Raw genomic sequence first — 7,500 nt, 5'->3', positions numbered from 1 at the left:
GGGGTAGTTTTTCAAAAAACACCTCAAGGTCTTTATCGTAATTACTGATGTTATGTAGACATAGTTTTGCCTCTGCGAGTGTGTTATTTAAGCTGGTCCTATACTTGTGCAACACACAGACACACGAACACAAACGCGTCGCTATTATCTCAGCTTGTTTTTGTTGTTGCTACTATTATCAGTATTATTAATGTTGTTGTTGTTGCTGATGTTGCTATTGCTGTCGATATTAATAATAATAATAATGATGATAGTAATAATAATAATAATGATAATAATGATAATAATAATTATTATTATTAATATTATTGTTGTTATTATCAATATTATTATTATTAGTAGTATTATTGTCATTATTATCAATATTATTGTTATTATTATCAATATTATTATTATGATTGTTGTTGTTGTTGCTGTTTTGTTGTTGTTCTTCTTATTATTATTGTTATTATTATTATTATTATTGTTGTAGTTGTTGTTGTTGTTAAAATTATTATTACTATTAATATTAATTTTGATGTAGTTGATAATGATGCTGATGACGATGGTCATCATCCTCATCATCACCATCATCATCATCATCATCATCATCATCATCATCATCATCATCATCATCATCATCATCATCATCATCATCATCATCATCATCATCATCATCATCACGTTCATCATCGTCATAAATGAAATGTGTATGTTGCAAAAGAAAAGAATTCGGAGAGAGTAGACGCAGTGACCCCTTAGCATTCAGTTCCATTTATGTCCGAGCCTTTAATTGGGGACGTAACATCTGTCTTCCTTTCTTTTGTTTGACATCATAGAACAGGTAAACTAAGCCTATTGCTTATTTTCTATTTACGTCTCCCTGAGGTCAGTGAGAGTATGGTCTGGACAGTTCGGGCATTCATTACGCCCTACTCTTCCAACAGAGAGAGTATGGAAAGTAAGGAAAGGAGCGCGGATGACCCATAAAAGTGATGATTGCTAGAGCAGGTGGACAGCGCGTGGTCTTTGTATTTGAGATTAGGGAAGTCCCCCCTAGCGAACGCACCGCTCCGTTTTCTCTTTTACCTGTTTTCGCTACAGGGGGGACCATGACGTTTGTCAAGATAGCCGGATAATGCTACGTTATTTGCGTTTCATGTTAATTACTCGTTATTCATCAGGGTTTAAAGAATTTAGTGAAGACTATCTGACATGTTATGTAATTTACATATGAAATAAAACAGCTGATATATTGTAATGTTCCACCCAGTTCACCAAAACAGAGATAACCTTTTTTTACACTTAGCATTCCCCCACGCACTCACATAAACGCACTTTACCCAACTATAGAAAGTCACATGTCGAGGTTATGGAAACCCAACCATCCTTAGCATTATCGTGCATCTGGCCGCCGCCCTCCCCCCTCCCCGCACCCCCCGCATCAACCTAATTATCGTATGATAGACTAATTAGCGCCTTGACTGTCCTTATGAGTTCGTTTCCACTAATGGCGGAGATAATAGACGTGTTTTTTTGTATTAGTGTTCTTGATCTTTTTTTGTTTGTTTTATTATTTTGTGATGAATTTGAATGATTTGAAAAGACACACACACACAATATATATATATATATATATATATATATATATATATATATATATATATATATATATATATATATATATAATAATATTAATAGTAATAAAAATGCTAACTTTAAGGAAGCGAGCTCGTGGGTCTATATTCCCTGATAAAACTATACATTAAAAGATAAGATGTAAATATTTAAGTTTCCGATCCTAAAGGTCCCGCCAAAAATAAAGAAAGTGGCAAGTAATGAGGGATTTAATTAGAAGTCCATTGAATGTCAGGTAATCCGAAGTAATTACGTTGTCTGTTTTCATGGATGTCGTTATGATGGACGCCCCCCCCCCCCCCCGGTCATCTACCGCATGTCAGTCCCATCCCCTTCCCTTATATACCCCTCCCCCCCTTCACATCATCCCATTTCCTTCTATCTCCACTTCGTGTGAGCCCCTTCTCTTCCCTCCTTCCCCCTTCGTGTTATCTCCTTCCCTCCTCCCCCTCCCCCCCTCATGTCATCTCCATCTACCACATGTCAACCCCCTCCCCCCTCCACGCCACCACAATTCATTCCCTCCCTCCCCTCTCCCCCTACCTTGACCTCTTCCTTTGTTCTAACTCTACATTTTTGTCTATTTTCGTAGTTTTTACCATGTCCTCTTTTTATTTGTATCTCTTCTTTGTTCTCTTCATGCTCTTCCTTATATTCGTATTTTTTTTAGTTCTTTCCATGTTCTTATATTCGCATTTTTAAACTTATCTCCTTTCTCTCCATTTATTCATATTTTTTATTATTCTCTGTTACTTTTTATTAGTATATATATATTATTTGTTTAGTTCCCTCCATGCCCTCCTTTTATCCATACTTCCTTTCACTCCGATTGTTCACGCATTTTGTCATCTATACTTTCCTTTACTCCTTTTACTTTCCCACACTACTCTTTAACTCCCTCCACTCTGATTAAGTGCGTGTTCATTCATCCTCAGGTACAGGTAACAGACACAGGTACAAGAAACAGATACAGGTAGAGGTAAAAGTACAGTTACAGTCTCCACGAGTACCTGTAAGCTTCCCGACTCGACCCTTCCTGCCATTAAACACGGTGTTTATCTTCGCTAACTACTTCCAGTGGACTATTTTTCTGTGTTGGTGTGTTTGCGGTCGTGCTTATTTGTAGCGGCCGTTTTGGCTTTCTGTTTTTGAGTAATTTTTATTTTGTTGTCCCCTTTGTCTTTCTCTCTCGTATCGCTTACTTGTTGTTGTTGTTTTGCGTGAGGAATCTGTGGGGTTTGGGAAGTGTAAAAGTGAGAGGCACTCAGAGGACAGATGTATAAAGAGAAACGCAGACACATGTACATGTACACACACACACACACACACACACACACACACACAGACACACATACACGCGCGCACACGCCCACCCACACTCACATCCACACCCACACACACACCCAGCCACCCGCATTCTTTTCGATAAAACTTAAACTCTCCTACATACCGTTAGTTATTGAGTCACGCATGCAAATTAAGAAGATCGTTAAGTGTCTGCAACTACCGGCACAGCGTTTAAAGAAATTAACTCAATGGTGAGAGAGATGGAGAGGGAGAGGGAGGGGGAGGGAGAGAAAGAGAGAAAGAAAGAGAGAACATGTGTTGTGTGGCAGAGGCATCAGCTTTTGAGTCCTGGGAGTGATAAGACGATAACCATTCCCTCTTCTCCCCCATCACGCCCATTCTTCTTCCCCTCCCTCTCCTTTACATTCTTTATCTTCTCCACTTCCCCGTCTCTATCCCCTAGCCCTCTCTTTTCCCCTATCTTCCACTTTCTCCTCTTCCCCATTCCCCCTCATACTCCCCTTCCCTATCCACTCAGTATTTCCCCTCTCCCCCATCTTCCCTTCTCTCTCCCCTTCCAGTTCCCCATCACTCTTCCCCTCTCTTCCCACTCTCACTTTTCCCGTCCCCTCTTTAACTCTCTCACTCCCTCATCCTCTCTCTCTCTCTCCCCATTCTTTCTCTCCCTCACTTTCCCTCTTTCTTCCCCCATCCCACTTTCCCCTTCCCCACGCCCCTCTCTTTCTCCTTTTACCCATCTCTTATTTCATTATCTCCTCCCCCCCTCCTATCTTTCTCCTCACCCCCTTCCCTTTTCCTTCAACATCCATATAGAGAAAACAACAATCAAACGTCCGGTGTGTTTGAACCCAGCTGAGAGGCGGCCAAGGCAAATTGATTTTTTTTTTTTTACCATCGTGGAGGGCGAGATAGAATGCCATTGTTGTTGTTAGAATAGCGAAAGAAATATTACGGAAACTTTTTTTTTTTTTTAAGTGAAGATTTCCTGTCACGCTTTGCTTGCGGCGGCGCGTTTGAGCTGCCATGATAAGAAAAAAATCATGAAATGTGAAATCTCAACAAGAAGGACAAATAAACATTTTTGATTCAGTTCTGAAGGAGGAACGTTAACCCAGATATCACATGTCACATCCTGGAACATCAGTAAACAACGCCACGCCCGCACGCCCACTGATCGCATCGTTAGCACTGTACTTGCTCTAACCCAGGGCATTGTCTGCCAACGTTTCGTGCATTGTTTGAAATTCAGCTGATGATTTCATTTGATTTTCATTAAATTTGCTTTGTTATTTCTCAGTGTTAGAGAGGGGAAGAAAAGGAACTGAGGTAATGATTGTCGAATGAATACTGCATAAAAAGCCATTGTGGGAAATTCTCTTTTTTCATCATCTAACGCTCCCCCCCTGAGCTTCATCTGAGATAGGAAAGACCATTGACTCCAGACAATATCTGCTGCCATGAAGGTATATGTCAACTAAGCATTTGGCGAGAATATATTTATTGAATTTCTTTGTGTGTGGATATACCTTTCAATATATATATATATATTTTTTTTTGCAGGCTCTCTGGCATCAGTTACCGTTCTCAACAAAAAGGCTGAGGTAATGTATACAATTTACTTGTAAGTTGATCCTTTTATGATATTTTATAGTATCTGTGACCCGCAAGTCTGCCTGTCTTTGCGGGAAATACTTCTCCATTTTATATATATTTTAAAGCTAGCTGATGCGGGCCGGACGAAAATTCTAGTCGATTTAGATTCCTCGCAGGTAGCAAGGGCTTTGTTAGGCAAATAGATAGCGTAATACATCACATATAAGAAGGAAGGGAATTGGGAGTGGGGAAGGTGGGTTGGGGTAAGCGAGAGAGGGGAGAGACAGGGGGAGACAGAGGGGGAGACAGTGGGAAAGAAAATTACGAAAGGGAAATGAAGAGGAAGGAAACAGATGAGAATGAGGAGGGGAAATGCGATAGAAATAAGAGGATTCGAGCGAGAAGCAGACAGAGCGAGAACCGGGGAGACAAAGAACGTCTATGGCACACAGTAGCCCGTGTAGGGAAGACGCGCGCCTGGCTCCTTGCCATGTCCCCTTTGCTGGTAGCTGTGCCCGCCTTGTATCACCGACTTCGGCCGTCTCTTTGGCGACGAGGGATTAGCCTGCTGTCATGTCCCGACGTCCATAACTACACCCTATGCGATAGATAGGCCTATGTGGGACTACTGATCTATAAAGAGAGAGAGAGAGAGAGAGAGAGAGAGAGAGAGAGAGAGAGAGAGAGAGAGAGAGAGAGAGAGAGAGAGAGAGAGAGAGAGAGAGGGGGAGAGAGAGAGAGAGAGAGAGAGAGAGAGAGAGAGAGAGAGAGAGAGAGAGAGAGAGAGAGAGAGAGAGAGAGAGAGAGAGAGAGAGAGAGAGAGAAAGGACTGCCGTGGCGTGAGTCGGACACAAGCGACGGGGTATGTAGGGCATCGCTGAAACCCCTGCTCACTTTTTACCACTCGGTCCCAGTGCCCGGAGCTCACTGCCACACCGTACATGGCACACGCGCGAGGCTGACGTCCTAGTCGGGAAGATGTCAGATGTAGTTTGTTCCACGTGACGTCGCGCGAAGGGCTGGGTTGTGCGGTGTCCCATTTCCGTAGGAATTTAATAAAAGTAGTATGGCATTTATTATATTCCTTGCAAGTAGGAAGTTGAGAAAAAAAGTATGATGATGAAAATAATTTTGAAATAAATTTGAAGAGAATGTTTTGTTAATAGAAAATAAGAACATTTAACAATATTTAGTACTGGTAAATCTCACGATATACATTTAAATATCACTGTTAACAAAAATCTTTGATCGTCATAGTAGTGTGGTAGATAGGTTTGTCATACGGATTATATTGGAGAAATATAGTAAAAACAAAAAAAGTGAATATTCAGATCTATATATGTGAATTATTCAGATATCTAGAGACTCATTTCCCATTACTGCGCGTCATGACCCTTTCAAGACACTTCAAGAAAGAATGAAGAGGTAATTACTGTGCATTTCTTATAACGCAATGGGATCACGGATGAACATTTATGATAATTTCTTTTTTTTTAGTGACGGCGCGGTGATTTCGACGCTGAGAGAGATAATGAGCAAAAATTTTCGGAGGCGCCGCCTTGCTTTTGCGGCTTCGGGAACTTTTACCGTTTTCTTTACTTAGTTTTCTTTATTTTTTTCTACTTTTTCTTCGGTGTTTTCTTTTTCTCTTCATTTTTTTATTTAATCGTTTTTATAATTTCTTTATCTTTTATTTTGATTTTTTTTTTCTGTATCGGTTTCCCTATCATTTTGCATTTTTCTTTGCGAGGGTTACTTATTTATATACATTTATATAATTAGATTAAGGACTACTGACTACATATCACTATGTGTATCTCTGTACTGGCGTTAATAGTTAACGTGTAGATTACAATTCATATCCGGAGGTCTATTCCGTTAATTGTGTAAGATTTGGGATATTCAAATTACCCGTATTTAATGCAAAGAGGATTTCAAAAGCCGATTCTTGAACAGAAATAGTGTAATTAACCCTTGGCAGATAAGGATCTTCAGCTTTCACATTCCGGGTGAACTGTAATTCTTCAGAAATGAGAAAATGTCCATTTGTCTTCATGTAAAAGAACAAATATGTTATCGAATAGATTTCTGTGACTAATATTTTGAATGCATTTCGTGTAGTGTTTTCTGGTTGACGTTTTCTAGGACCGGCGCTGGGCTGAATGCAGACGCGCATGCTCTCTCTTTTGCCTTCGTGTCTACACTGATTCTCTATTCTTGTCTTTCTCCCTCCCTCCCTCCCTCCCTCCCTCCCTCCCTATCTCTCTCTGTCTCCCTCCCCCCCCCCTCTCTCTCTCTCTCTCTCTCTCTCTCTCTCTCTCTCTCTCTCCCCCCTCCCTCCCTCCCTATCTCTCCCTCCCTCCCTCCCTCCCTCCCTCCCTCCCTCCCTCCCTTCTTCCGTCCCTCCCTCCCTCCCTCTCTCCTACTCTCCCTCTCTCTCTCTCTCTCTCTCTCTCTATATATATATATATATATATATATATATATATATATATGTATATATATACTTATTTATCTCTCATTCTATCTATATACCACTGTCTGTCTATTTGACCATCTATCTATTTGTGTCGTTTCTGCTTGTCTCTGCACCCCCCTCTCTCCTCTCTCTCTCTCTCTCTCTCTCTCTCTCTCTCTCTCTCTCTCTCTCTCTCTCTCTCTCTCTCTCTCTCTCTCTCTATCTCTCTCTATCTCTCTCCCTCTCTATATCTCTCACACTCTCTCTATCTCTCTCCCTCTCCCTATCTCTCTCTTCTCCCTCTGTCTCTCCCAATCACCCCAACTCAATCATCACAACCAGGAAGAGAATATACGACCATAGCGCTTGTAATTCTCACAGAACACCAAACTTTATTCACACTAATGGTTATTAATCATCGTGTTCCTTATGCAAGTCACGTCTGGCCAGGTTTCTAGTATTCTAAATGAGGTTTCCGAAGCTGCCAGCAGAGGGCAGGAGTCACATGGAAACGCCCACTTGTG

At 41.0% G+C, this 7,500-nt stretch overlaps 1 long non-coding RNA gene across 1 annotated transcript in view; it reads left to right on the top strand.

Moving 5' to 3' along the window:
- The window catches only part of LOC125045800, a 159,536-nt gene extending 154,989 nt beyond the window's left edge, over window positions 1-4,547 (top strand). The window contains exon 3 of the long non-coding RNA XR_007116593.1: window positions 4,486-4,547. This is a non-coding gene — a long non-coding RNA (uncharacterized LOC125045800). The remainder of the gene's footprint in view (window positions 1-4,485) is intronic.
- The last annotated feature ends 2,953 nt before the right edge of the window (window positions 4,548-7,500 follow it).

Source organism: Penaeus chinensis, chromosome 38 (assembly GCF_019202785.1).
Source record: "Penaeus chinensis breed Huanghai No. 1 chromosome 38, ASM1920278v2, whole genome shotgun sequence".
In the NCBI taxonomy this organism is placed as follows: Eukaryota; Metazoa; Arthropoda; class Malacostraca; order Decapoda; family Penaeidae; genus Penaeus; species Penaeus chinensis.
Note: the sequence above shows the minus strand (reverse complement) of the source record. Positions and strands in the feature narration are given on the sequence as shown.